Raw genomic sequence first — 13,900 nt, forward strand, 5'->3', positions numbered from 1 at the left:
TTCAGATGGCGAGTTCTTCGGTTGCAAAATTTGATGTGATGAAGTTTGACGGATATGGGAACTTCGGATTATGGCAGCGAAGGGTGAAGGATTTGTTGGCGTGCAAGGGATGATGAAGGCACTATCTGGGAAGAAACCAGAGGGTACGTCAGATGCCGATTGGGAAGAGCTCGAGGCTCGAGTAGTTGGTACAATTCGGCTTTGTTTGGCGGAAGAAATCATGTATCATGTCATGGACGTTGAGTCTCCGACGGAGGTTTGGAAGAAATTGGAGAGTCGTTATATGTCAAAGTCTCTCACGAACAAACTGCCATCAGATGGGCCACTTTAAGGGAGACTGTCCTAATAAGAAGCAGAATGATGAAAGGAAAGGTGATGGGTCCTCAAACTCAGCTAGTGTTGCAGAAGGAGACTCGGATTCTGGAGATGGAGACATGTTATCAGTCTCTGCAGGTAATTCTGTAAAATTAAATGACTGTTGGATACTTGATTCAGCCTGTTCATATCACATTTGTCCTCACTGGGATTGGTTTCATTCATATCGTTCTGGTAATTTTGGATCTATTTTGATGGGTAATGATGTATCATGTAAGGTCATTGGAATGGGGTCCATAAAATTTAAAATGTTTGATGGTGTGATAAGGACCTTGAAAAATGTTAGGCATGTACCTGAGTTGAAAAAGAATCTAATTTCTTTAGGCACTTTAGACACAAACGGTTACTCTTATAAGTCAGAGTGTGGGGCTCTAACAGTGAAGAAAGGGGCTATAATTGTGATGAAGGGTCAGAAATTAGTAGGGAATATCTACAAACTACTCGGGGATACAGTTGTAGGTGGAGTTGCTACAGCAGAATCAGAGTCAGATGACACTCTTCTATGGCATATGCGACTGGGGCATATAGGAGAACGTGGCATGGTTGAGCTTCACAAGAGGAATTTGTTGAAGGGGGTAAAATTATGCAAGTTGAATTTCTGCAAGTTCTGTGTACTTGGAAAACAGTCCAGAGTACAGTTCAAGATGGGAAAGTACAAGACAGAGGGAATTCTTAATTATGTGCACTCAGATGTTTGGGGACCAGTGAGGGGGTTGTCCAAAGGTGGATCTCAGTATTTTATTACTTTCATTGATGACTTCTCTAGAAAAGTTTGGGTATATTTCATGAAGCACAAGTCTAAAGCCTTTGCCAAGTTCAAATTATGGAAAGCAGAAGTAGAGAACCAGATGGGCAGAAAAATTAAGTATCTGATGACAGAAAACGGTACAGAGTATACAGATTCACAGTTTCTGAGATTTTGTGAGGAGCATGGTATTCAGCGGCACTATACAGTTTGCAAGACACCGCAACAGAATGGTGTTGCAGAAAGGATGAACAGAACAATTGCAGAACAAGCAAGATGTTTAAGGCTGAATGTAGGGCTCTCGAAGAGTTTTTGGGCAGAGGCAGTAAACATGGCATGTTATGTCATAAACAGATCACCACGAGCAGCACTAGATGGGAAAGTTGCAGAGGAAGTTTGGATAGGTAATGAAGATGATTATTCTGAATTGAGAGTCTTTGGTTGTCCGGCGTATGTGCATGTATCTAGTGATCAGCGATCCAAACTTGATCCGAAATCAAGAAAATGCATTTTTTTGGGCTATGTTAGAAGTGTAAAGGGATACATTTTTTGGGATCCAGAGACAAGGAAGATGGTGATAAGTAGGGATGCAGTATTTGATGAAGCATTCATGCTTAAAGCTTCTACAAATAAAGAGAAGCTCGATTCAGACAAGGGCAGAGGTAAGAGTCAAGTGGTGCAAGTAGAGCTAGACAATGTAAACACAAAAATTAATGCTCAGGGAGCAGATAGTTCTAGGTCACGGGTGGAGCAGTATCATAGTGTTGCCTTAGATAGACCACGTCGCACGACCAAGCCACCAGCAAAGTATGAATTCGAGGATTCGATTTCTTATGCACTCATTACCAGCAATAGCGATCCTATAACTTTTCAGGATGCCATTGGTAGTCAGGAGAAAGGTAAATGGATAGAGGTTATGACAGAGGAAATTGAATCACTGTATAAAAATGATACTTGGGATTTGGTGGAGCTTCCAGAGGGGAGAAACAGATAGGGTGTAAGTGGGTGTATAGAAAGAAAGAAGCAATGTCAGAAAAGGAAGTAAAAAGATACAAGGCTCGATTAGTAGCAAAGAGATACTCACAGAGGAAGGGAGTAAATTATGATGAAATTTTCTCTCCGGCGTCAGACACACTTTCATCAGGATTGTTTTGGCAATGGTGGCTAATTTTGATTTGGAGTTTAGAGTAGCTAGATGTGAAGACTGCTTTCCTTCATAGTGATTTGGAGGAACAGATTTTCATGGAGCAGCCAGAAGGGTTTTTGGAACCAGGAACAAAGAATCTTGTGTGTAAATTGAAGAAGTCTTTATACGGGTTTAAGCAATCTCCACGGCAATGGTACAAGAAGTTCGACTCTCATATGATTCAGATTGGCTACAGTCGTTGTGAGTATAATTGTTGTGTTTACTACAGAGTTCTTGAGGATAACTCATATATTTTCTTGATGTTGTATGTGGACGACATGTTAATTGCTGCTAAGAACATGAATGAGGTAAACAAATTGAAATCTTTGTTGAGCAGTAAGTTTGATATGAAAGACTTGGGACCGTCTTAGAAAATTCTTGGCATGGAGATCAACAGAAATAGGAAAGTTAGAAAATTATGGGTATCTCAGAAAAATTATTTGAACAAAGTGTTAGAGAGGTTTAGCATGTCAGATGTAAAATCAGTTGCCACACCACTTGCAAATCACTTCAGATTGTTTAATAATCAGTGCCCAAAGAGTGAAGAAGATGTTGCAGAGATGTCAAAGGTACCTTATGCCAGCGCAGTTGGATGTTTGATGTATGCAATGGTGTGTACTAGACCAGATTTAGCACATGCAGTCAGCGTGGTTAGTAAGTATATGGCTAATCTTGGTAGAGAGCATTGGAGAGCTGTAAAGTGGATTTTTAGGTACTTGAAAGGTACAATGGAGTTCGGGATCATGTTTGAGAGACGACATGTTGATATTTCAGTTCAAGGATATGTAGATGCAGATTATGCAGGGGACTTGGATGACAGAAGGTCCCATACAGGTTATATTTTCACACTCACAGGTGGGCCCATATGTTGGAGGTCAATGGTGCAATCACTTGTGGCATTATCTACAACTGAAGCAAAGTACATGGCGGCAACTGAGGCAGCCAAGGAATTATTGTGGTTGAAAGGGCTTGTCAGGGAACTTGGAATCAAGCAAGATGGAATGAAGCTGTACTGTGATAGTCGGAGTGCCATCTTCCTATCTAAGAATCAGATTTATCATGCAAGAACCAAACACATTGACGTGAGATTTCATAAAATAAGAGAGTTGGTTACTTCAGAAGAGCTGTTGTTAGAGAAGGTGCATACCTCAGAAAATGCAGCAGACATGATGACAAAGCCAATCACAATGGATAAGTTCAAGCACTGCTTGAACTTGATTAATATCTCTAGCTGTTAGAGATGTGTCCTAACCCATTGGTCCTAGATGGTGTGATTTTTTTCAGGTTATGTTTTTTTCCCTAAGGGGGTGAATATTCGCCAAGGTGGAGATTGTTGTACATGTGGCTTCGACCTTGCGCGGATTTAATTCACTGTCTGGTTGTACGGTATAGGGGTATTTTCTGTACGGGCCTTAAAGTTTTATATGGGCCCAAGCTAGGGTTAGTATAAATAATACGTTGTAACCCTATTTTTCAGAACTGAATAAAGAAATCTTCGTTTCGCTCTCGTGGACGTAGGCACGTCGACGAACCACGTAAAATTCTTGTATTCATTTTCGTTTTCATCTCTTTAATATTGCGTATAAAATCCAATAATTTTTATAAGAGTGCTTGTGTTCTAAATGCAATAAACCATTTAACATTAAATTTTTAAGCTATAATTAAGTATCCAAGTCTGGAATTAGAGTCAATTTTGATTGCTTCAAAATAACCTAGTCCATAGTTTCATAAGATCAATATATATTATTAAACGTATACATTAAATACCTTGGTAACGAAGTTCCTTCATCAACCAAAAGCTCCATAGCAAGCTTAATGGAATAAAAAACTAGAGCATTCTGATTGATGGCCTTCCTAAGCCACGTGCCACCAATACCTGTGTAACCATCGAGAAGCACTAAGTTAAAAGCTCCGCATCCATTTTTCGCCATGAGTTTCTTAATAACGTCCTTACACTTGGGGACCCTAATACTCTCCCGCATGGATAATGCACCGTCGATGGGTTGAATCGAGTCACAATAGACTCCAATTACTAGAATGCCCATCATCATCGTCTCGATAGCCACTTGCATCCAGCCCCCAGGTGCAGCGCAGAGATCAAGGACAAATTATTGGAGCAAAAAATTTCGAACAAGTAATCAAGCTAAACTAGCTTCCTGTGGCTATAGACCTGTAATCATTCTCTTTCCCTAATTGGTAAATGCTTTTCATCATCTTTCCCCATCACTATTGGGTTTTAGAGAAGGAGAAGAAAGGTTGAGATTTGGACTTCAGAGTTAGCTCTTGTTTAATTCCCATTTTGAGAGAAAGAATGCATTTTTAAATAGTGTTTGAAGAAAAATGTGTGGTTAAAAATTAAGGAAAAATTTTGGATTTGTATGTAATATTATTTTACTAAAGAATGTGTGGTTGAAAATGAGTTTTGGAAAAATAAATTTTTAGAAGAATGGTGTTCAAACAAGGGCTTAAGTAATATTTCTTTAGATTAAGTTATAAGGAAAATTGCAGTAGCGATCCCTAACCTTTTCAATTTTTTCAAACTTTACCCTAACCTTCAATTTGTACCAGCTAAGATCCCTAACCTTTCAGAAATATGCACCTGAGATCCAAATGGATGGAAACTGTCCATTTGACCATTAGTTGACAAATAAAATGATTTTGCCACATTATTAATTATTTCTATAAGGGTACCTTTCTCTCTTTCCATATAAAAAAATTACAATAATTAAATGAAAAATAAAAATCATCATCTTCCACAACTACCCCATCCCCATCTAAACCCCTACCCTTATCCTTGCCTCAAAACCCAACCCTAGCTACCCATCATTGTCCTAATCTGCCCACCGCCATCAATTCACAACCTCCACCACGTCTGCTACGCTCTTATTCGTTGCCAATTGAACCCAAATGAGAAATCAAAATCGATGCCACCACCACTTCGCCTCAAAATTGATGCCATCACCACCTCTGATTGCAATGGTGAGCTACTCCTATCTATATATGAAATTAAATCAAGTTTTGACCATCCAACATTCTCAAGTTCAATTTACGACTGCCATTCCTCTACAAATGTCAAGACATTTCTTCTCTAATTCTCAAATTTCCTTAGAATTTTGTGCGGCAGCACCAGAGCTTGGAGAAACTGCAACAACATGAGCGCTTCTCAAACGGAGACTATTTCATGGTTTAACAACCAGCTTGCCAGCGATGCTGCAGCTAAGGCCATTGAGAAAGCTTGGACCAAGAAACAAATTTTGCAATTGCTGCTGCAGGAGTTGGAATTGAGCCTAGATTTGAAGAATCTAGGATGGTATTAGGATACTTAGCCCAGTGGCACTATCAATTTGGTGGATTTCCTCTGAGTTTGTGGTAGGGGTGTCTGGTGTTTGAGGATTGCAGGAGGAGGTGGTGGATGTGTAGTGGTAGTGTTGGTGGTTCTTATTTAATTTTCAATTTCTGCAGATTCATTGATTGAGGTGGTGGCGGCTGTGAATTTAGTGGTTGTGGCAGCAACAAACGGTGGTGGTTTTAGGCAATGGATTGTGGGGTGGGGTGGGGAAGGCAATGAATAGTTTTTTTCCTTTTATTTTAATTGTTTTATAGGGTTCAATAGCAAAGTTACCCTTTAAATTGGTCAAAGTTCGTTAAAGTTCAATTTTATTGGTCAACTAACAGTCAAATGGATGATTTCCATCTATTTGAATGGTTTCCTCTGACAATAACTCATTCCACAAGCCATATAGCTTTGAAGTGACATTTACCATTTTTTGTACTTTCCATTAATGCCCTTTACTTTCCATAGGCGGCTGGCACTTGTATTTCCAATTAGAATCTAAGGGCAAAATAGACAGCTTAGTTTCAACAGTATTTTCCAATTTGTATCTGTTCTGACATTTGTCTGACTTCTTATCCTGTGTTATCATTCATTATTGTAGGGGGAATGAGATTTGGTCTAAAAAAAACTCATTAAAATGAGTACCAAATGGCACTAGGTTTAATAATTCTATAAAATTTTAGTTTATCAGATATTCTTTTGACTTTAGATTCTTTATTTTAGACTTGAGCCCCATTTTATTATATTAAGAATGCATTTTGAAATAGTAAATTGATGGAGAATGTGCGATTGAAAATAATGGAGATCAAACAAAGGTTATATAAATAAGGTTTTATTTATGAATAATATTTACATCTCATTATTTTTAGTTCTTTTTGTCCTAGCTTGTGGGATCGTGTTTCGTTGGCCTTCATTTCAGTTTTGTGATAAAAATAGGTTTTTCTTTTTTGCGGTATAAATCTGCCTTCGTTTTTTGTCCATTTTAGTTTCATATCAAAGAAAGTTAATTTTGTTTTGTTTCTTTGTATTTTACTGTTGGTCATTGCTGGAAATTGATATTCTTGTGTGGATGCATGTGAGGGATCTTGCCTCGCTCATATTCGCTTCAGTTCTATGGCACATAGCAGGTTTATTTTAGGTTAAATTTATAGATTAAGTATGCTGGTCCTTTTTTTTTAATGCATATGTATTATGTCCTTCAGTTTTGACGCAGTTCCTTTATTTTTGCCTGTCTAGGGGCTTTTTTCCACGATTTTGTTTTAACCATTGTACTAGAGCACAGGTATATCATATTCTATTTTTATTTTTATTTTTATTTTTTTCTATTAGTTCAAAGACATTTAGTATGTTGTTGAAGATGTTGACATGATTTGTGTGTTTTGTACTCATTTTTAAGCTAATCTTTGCACGTGCATTGCATGGGATTTTTTTAATTATTTTTTAATTATTTTTTTAAGGTAATGTTAGTGTATTAAATGTATTGGATTTTCTGTGAATTACATCATGTTTCTTACAATTAAAAAAGAATAAAGGAGGAAAATGAGTAACTCTAGCATAAAAACCCTCACAAAGAGCTAAGAAAGAGAGAGCTCGTCCTCTCAGCAAACTGAACTCCCGTTTGTTTATCATTTTTTCAAAAATGAGAATAAAAAATATAGTCGTTATGGGTCTCATACAAGGGATAGAAATTCAAATTCGGTGACTTGATGTGATGAATAGCGATCATATTTTTCATTTTAATGAGAAAAAAATGGGAACAAAACAGGGGCTGAATTAAAGAAATTATTTCACACGAGCGGAAATGAAACTTTGGCAACAACATTTTCAAAGGTAAAACATTTTCAGAGTAGAAGAAATGTTATTGGAATTTCTCAAAAAGGAAATTAAATCTAAGCATTAAATATTGACATAAAAGTTATTAAGAAACTAACCCGAGTAATACTTCATCATAAAAAATTACAATCTCAACACCAAATGCTTCAATCACACTCTTGGTTTCTACATCATTGCTTGATCCTTTGTATGTCCTCAGATTTAGCGTTGCAAGTCTGCACCAAATACAATGGAATACCCCAAATTCACGCACTATTTGAAATTTCATTTACTGTGTGCTACATAAAATATAATTTACAAAATAAAAAAAAATGATATATTATTCATACTACTTACTTTTGATACGTAGAACCAACAAAGAGTCTACCAGTGTTGGCGAGATGAGCTAATTGACTGGGTGATCCTCTATACCAAATTAATCGTTAGTATCAACTTTCCTCGCGACCCCAATGTCGTAACTGTTGCCATGACAGTGCAAACATTGCCATCGATGTTTATTTTATGATGCCTAACTTAGTCAACTAATTATTGAATACACTCAACAACAGGATGTACCAAATTACCATTTTCATTTCCCAAAATGGAATGATTCTTTCACTTCCTGTTAAATCAAAGAAATCTAAATGTAAACCACAAAATTTATGAAAGATCACAATAAAATTGCAACACAAATATGACTCATATACTGGACTCTAGCTGCATCTTTTACAATTTTACCTGTTTCTTAAAACCCAAGCCGAACTTGATTGAGTGACCCAAATAATCCAACAACCCCTTCAAACCCTAGCCCAACACACCACTTTAATTTGATATGCTCATTATGTACAAATAATCTAACAGGAACTGTCACTCTTTTGGTTTTCATTCTGATCACATCTCTGTCATCCCCCAAGAACATAAAGTCCATCTTTGAGCCATATTCCAAGAAAAAATGCATTATTCATGTCAAATCAATGGAAAATGTGTGATTAAAAAATAAGGAAATGTTTTAGATTTGCATGTAATATTATTTTATTGAAAAATGTGTGGTTGAAATGATGTCAAATAATTGTTGAAGAATGTATTTTTTTAAAAATAATGTGGCTCAAACAAGTCCAAAATTAGGAAAACCCAACACTTCTGAAAAGCAGATTCATCAGATTTAATTTTTATCTCATTTCTAAAATGTCACTTGATTCACCATTTCAAGAGCTTACCATCCTAAACAATCGGGATCTTTGTGGTGTCAGACTCTCAACATACAGGGTAAGTTTGCAATGAAAGGGAACTCCAATAGATTTAACGTTCAAGGCCATGGTAAAGCAAACATTATAAACATTGGTAACCTAGCTAGTAGCAAAGAACACCTGTCTTTTAATATTCCTAACAAAAATACTTGAATTTTAAAAGTAAACAAACCAATCCTTCCCATATAACACTGGGAGAAGTTTAAAAAAATAAAGCCCACTAAAATTCAAGCAGAATGCCATAACGATTGTACCAAATGTACTCTATCCACCCAAAATATGGTAAAAACAAGTAACTTGAGTACCCCAATAAGCATTGTCATTCTAGTTAATTAATCTTTGCCCTCGAGAAGTCTATTCCAGGTGCTGCAAATTTACATAGGTAAAATCAGTATCCGCATAATCGAACATGGAATGCCTATAAAATGCAAAGGCAACAAGAAAAGAACTGGGAATAAGGGTCATTCACTGTAAAAGTATTTGTTATTGAAATTGAAGTAACGTTACTACAACTCTTCATTAGTTTATAACAAATACTTTGTCCTTTTTATTGAAACTTATTTTCATATACAAATAATTATATTGGACATTTATCTACCTGTATCCAGACAAATTTATAAGAGAGCCGACAAAAAATCACTCTCACAACTAAAAATCAACTTTTCACTTGCGGATAATTACCGATTGGTAAAAGTATTAGACTTTTAATTTCGAAAATCACGAAAGAAATTTCCGTTGGTAATTGTGGTAGTTTTTTATCAATGGATATTCCATGCCTACTGTTGTTAAGTACACTTACTATTTACCAACAGCATTTTCGTGGATGATGTCATTCAACTATTTTTTCTAAAAACTATGTCAACCTTCCATCTATGAATTTTTTGTGGGTGAAGAGAAATTTATATTACCAACATAATTGTTATTGTTAATATTAATCAATTTTAATAATTAAAAAATTCAAACACCCTCCTACGAAATATCTGTAGGTATAGGGTAATTAATTTTTTTAAAAAGAGAAAATTCAACCTCTTCACCAGCAAAAATTTCATAGGTGAAGAATAATTCATATTACCTACTAAAAATCTGTTGATGATATTAATTAATTCTAATATTTAAAAAAATCAATTATTCACCTACTAAATATACATAGTTGAGGGGTACTAAAATATAAATAATTATTTATACAATAGTTTTTTTTTTTTTATATGACCATTGGTGTCCGGACCAACTTACGCGTACCTCGCCTAATCCCACGGGCCTTGAAATTTACAACCGAATACTCACCTCAGTCGCCTTAAGAGGACTCGAACTGATAACCATTGGGAAGCAAACCCAAAACCGACTATTGAGTTACAATAGTATAATACACTACAGCCAAATTAAAGGTACAATACACTATAGTCCAACTAAAGGAATTTTTATCCCACACTGAAAGTTCATAACAAAATCTTTGGAAGTGCCCTCTATAAATTAGTGGTGCAATAATTGATTAAACAACTTTTTGGACCTTTCAATTTAGTTGGCTAAAAGTTAAAAAATTCATAATTATTAAACAATAATAACAATAATAAAAATTTATACCACGCTTCGCACCTATGTGACTATTTATGACACTGATTTTTACTTATTGTAATAGTAGATGTTTGCCAATGGAAAGTCGGTAGGTAATGATTAAGATTTTTACCAGTTAAAATTTTCATTGGTAAAAGGTTCACACTTAACCAAAACCCTCAAATTAACAATGAATTTTTGGCTACTAATATCCCGTTAGTAAAGAGTAATAGCAACGGATATCGTGGTTTAGAAACAAAAAAATCGTGCTTGAGCCCCTTTTTTGGAGTGTCCCTTTCTTTTGATGGAACGCAAATTTGAGGTTCTGTAGAGATTTGATCAATGAGATAGGTCATTGGTCGATGGATTTNTGGTAGAGAGCATTGGAGAGCTGTAAAGTGGATTTTTAGGTACTTGAAAGGTACAATGGAGTGCGGGATCATGTTTGAGAGACGACATGGTGATATTTCAGTTCAAGGATATGTAGATGCAGATTATGCAGGGGATTTGGATGACAGAAGGTCCCATACAGGTTATATTTTCACACTCGCAGGTGGGCCCATATGTTGGAGGTCAATGGTGCAATCACTTGTGGCATTATCTACAACTGAAGCAGAGTACATGGCGGCAACTGAGGCAGCCAAGGAATTATTGTGGTTGAAAGGGCTTGTCAGGGAACTTGGAATCAAGTAAGAAGGAATGAAGCTGTACTGTGATAGTAGGAGTGCCATCTTCCTATCTAAGAATCAGATTTATCATGCAAGAACCAAACACATTGACGTGAGATTTCATAAGATAAGAGAGTTGGTTACTTCAGAAGAGCTGTTGTTAGAGAAGGTGCATACCTCAGAAAATGCAGCAGACATGATGACAAAGCCAATCACAATGGATAAGTTCAAGCACTGCTTGAACTTGATTAACATCTCTAGCTGTTAGAGATGTGTCCTAACCCATTGGTCCTAGATGGTGTGATATTTTTCAGGTTATGTTTTTTTCCCTAAGGGAGTGAATATTCGCCAAGGTGGAGATTGTTGTACATGTGGCTTCGACCTTGCGCGGATTTAATTCACTGTCTGGTTGTACGGTACAGGGGTATTTTCTGTACGGGCCTTAAAGTTTTATATGGGCCCAGGCTAGGGTTAGTATAAATAATACGTTGTAACCCTATTTTTCAGAACTGAATAAAGAAATCTTCGCTTCGCTCTCGTGGACGTAGGCACATCGCCGAACTACGTAAAATTCTTGTGTTGATTTTCGTTTTCATCTCTTTAATATTGCGTATAAAATCCAACAATTTTTATAAGAGTGCTTGTGTTCTAAATGCAATAAACCATTTAACATTAAATTTTTAAGCTATAATTAAGTATCCAAGTCTGGAATTAGAGTCAATTTTGATTGCTTCAAAATAACCTAGTCCATAGTTTCATAAGATCAATATATATTATTAAACGTATACATTAAATACCTTGGTAACGAAGTTCCTTCATGAACCAAAAGCTCCATAGCAAGCTTAATGGAATCAAAAACTAGAGCATTCTGATTGATGGCCTCCCTAAGCCACGTGCCACCAATACCCGTGTAACCATCGAGAAGCACTAAGTTAAAAGCTCCGCATCCATTTTTCGCCATGAGTTTCTTAATAACGTCCTTACACTTGGGGACCTTAATACTCTCCCGCATGGATAATGCACCGTCGATGGGTTGAATCGAGTCACAATAGACTCCAATTACTAGAATGCCCACATCATCGTCTCGATAGCCACTTGCATCTAGCCCCCAGTTGTAGCGTAGAGATCAAGGACAAATTATTGGAGCAAAAAATTTCGAACAAGTAATCAAGCTAAACTAGCTTCCTGTGGCTATAGACCTGTAATCATTCTCTTTCCCTAATTGGTATTTCTCATCAATGCTTTTCATCATCTTTGCCCATCACTATTGGGTTTTAGAGAAGGAGAAGAAAGGTTGAGATTTGGACTTCAGAGTTAGCTCTTGTTTAATTCCCATTTTGAGAGAAAGAATGCATTTTTAAATAGTGTTTGAAGGAAAATGTGTGGTTAAAAATTAAGAAAAATTTTTGGATTTGTATGTAATATTATTTTACTAAAGAATGTGTGGTTGAAAATGAATTTTGGAAAAATAAATTTTTAGAAGAATGGTGTTCAAACAAGGGCTTAAGTAATATTTCTTTAGATTAAGTTATAAGGAAAATTGCAGTAGCGATCCCTAACCTTTTCAATTTTTTCAAACTTTACCCTAACCTTCAATTTATACCAGCTAAGATCCCTAACCTTTCAGAAATATGCACCTGAGATCCAAATGCATGGAAACTGTCCATTTGATCATTAGTTGACAAATAAAATGATTTTGCCACATTATTAATTATTTCTATAAGGGTACCTTTCTCTCTTTCCATATAAAAAAATTACAATAATTAAATGAAAAATAAAAATCATCATCTTCCACAACTACCCCATCCCCATCCAAACCCCTACCCTTATCCTTGCCTCAAAACCCAACCCTAGCTACCCATCACTGTCCTAATATGCCCTCCGCCATCAACTCACAACCTCCACCACGTCTGCTACGCTCTTATTCGTTGCCAATTGAACCCAAATGAGAAATCAAAATCGATGCCACCACCACTTCGCCTCAAAATTGATGCCATCACCACCTCTGATTGCAATGCCGAGCTACTCCTATCTATATATGAAATTAAATCAATGGCACATAGCAGGTTTGTTTTAGGTTAAATTTATAGATTAAGTATGCTGGTCCTTTTTTTTAATGCATATGTATGATGTCTTTCAGTTTTGACGCAGTTCTTTTTCCTTTTTTTGCCTGTCTAGGGGCCTTTTTCCTCGATTTTGTTTTAACCATTGTACTAGAGCACAGGTAAATCATATTCTTTTTTTGTTTTTTGTTCTATTAGTTCAAAAACATTTAGCATGTTGTTGAAGATGTTGGCATGATTTGTGTGTTTTGTACTCATTTTTTAAGCTAGTCTTTGCACGTGCATTGCACGGGATTTATTTTTTTAAGGTAATGTTAGTGTCTTAAATGTATTGGATTTTCTGTGAATTACATCATGTTTCTTACAATTAAAAAAGAATAAAGGGGGAAAATGAGTAACTCTAGCATAAAACCCTCACAAAGAGCTAAGAAAGAAAGAGCTCGTCCTCTCAGCAAACTGAATTAAAGAAATTATTTCACACATGAGCGGAAATGAAACTTTGTCAACAACATTTTCAAAGGTAAAGCATTTTCAGAATAGAAGAAATGTTATTGGAATTTCTCAACAAGGAAAGTAAATCTAAGCATTAAATATTGACATAAAAGTTATTAAGAAACTAACCCGAGTAATACTTCATCATAAAAAATTACAATCTCAACGCCAAATGTTTCAATTGCACTCTTAATTTCTACATCATTGCTTGATCCTTTGTATGTCCTCAGATTTAGCGTTGCAAGCCTGCACCAAATACAATGGAATACCCCAAATTCACGCAGTATTTGAAATTTCATTTACTGTGGGATACATAAAATATAATTTACAAAAAAATAATAATAATAAAAATTGATATATTATTCATACAACTTACTTTTGATACGTAGAACCAACAATAGTCCAGCAGTGTCAGCGAGATGAGCTA

The 13,900-nt window shown here is 36.0% G+C and overlaps 1 long non-coding RNA gene across 1 annotated transcript; it reads left to right on the forward strand.

Moving 5' to 3' along the window:
- Positions 1–4,706: 4,706 nt before the first annotated feature.
- Positions 4,707–13,219, forward strand: LOC111367799. The gene is made up of 2 exons (XR_002697889.1): positions 4,707–6,767; positions 12,985–13,219. It is a non-coding gene; the product is annotated as an uncharacterized LOC111367799 (long non-coding RNA).
- Positions 13,220–13,900: the final 681 nt, after the last annotated feature.

Source organism: Olea europaea, chromosome 18, assembly GCF_002742605.1.
Source record: "Olea europaea var. sylvestris chromosome 18, O_europaea_v1, whole genome shotgun sequence".
Classification (NCBI taxonomy): domain Eukaryota; kingdom Viridiplantae; phylum Streptophyta; class Magnoliopsida; order Lamiales; family Oleaceae; genus Olea; species Olea europaea.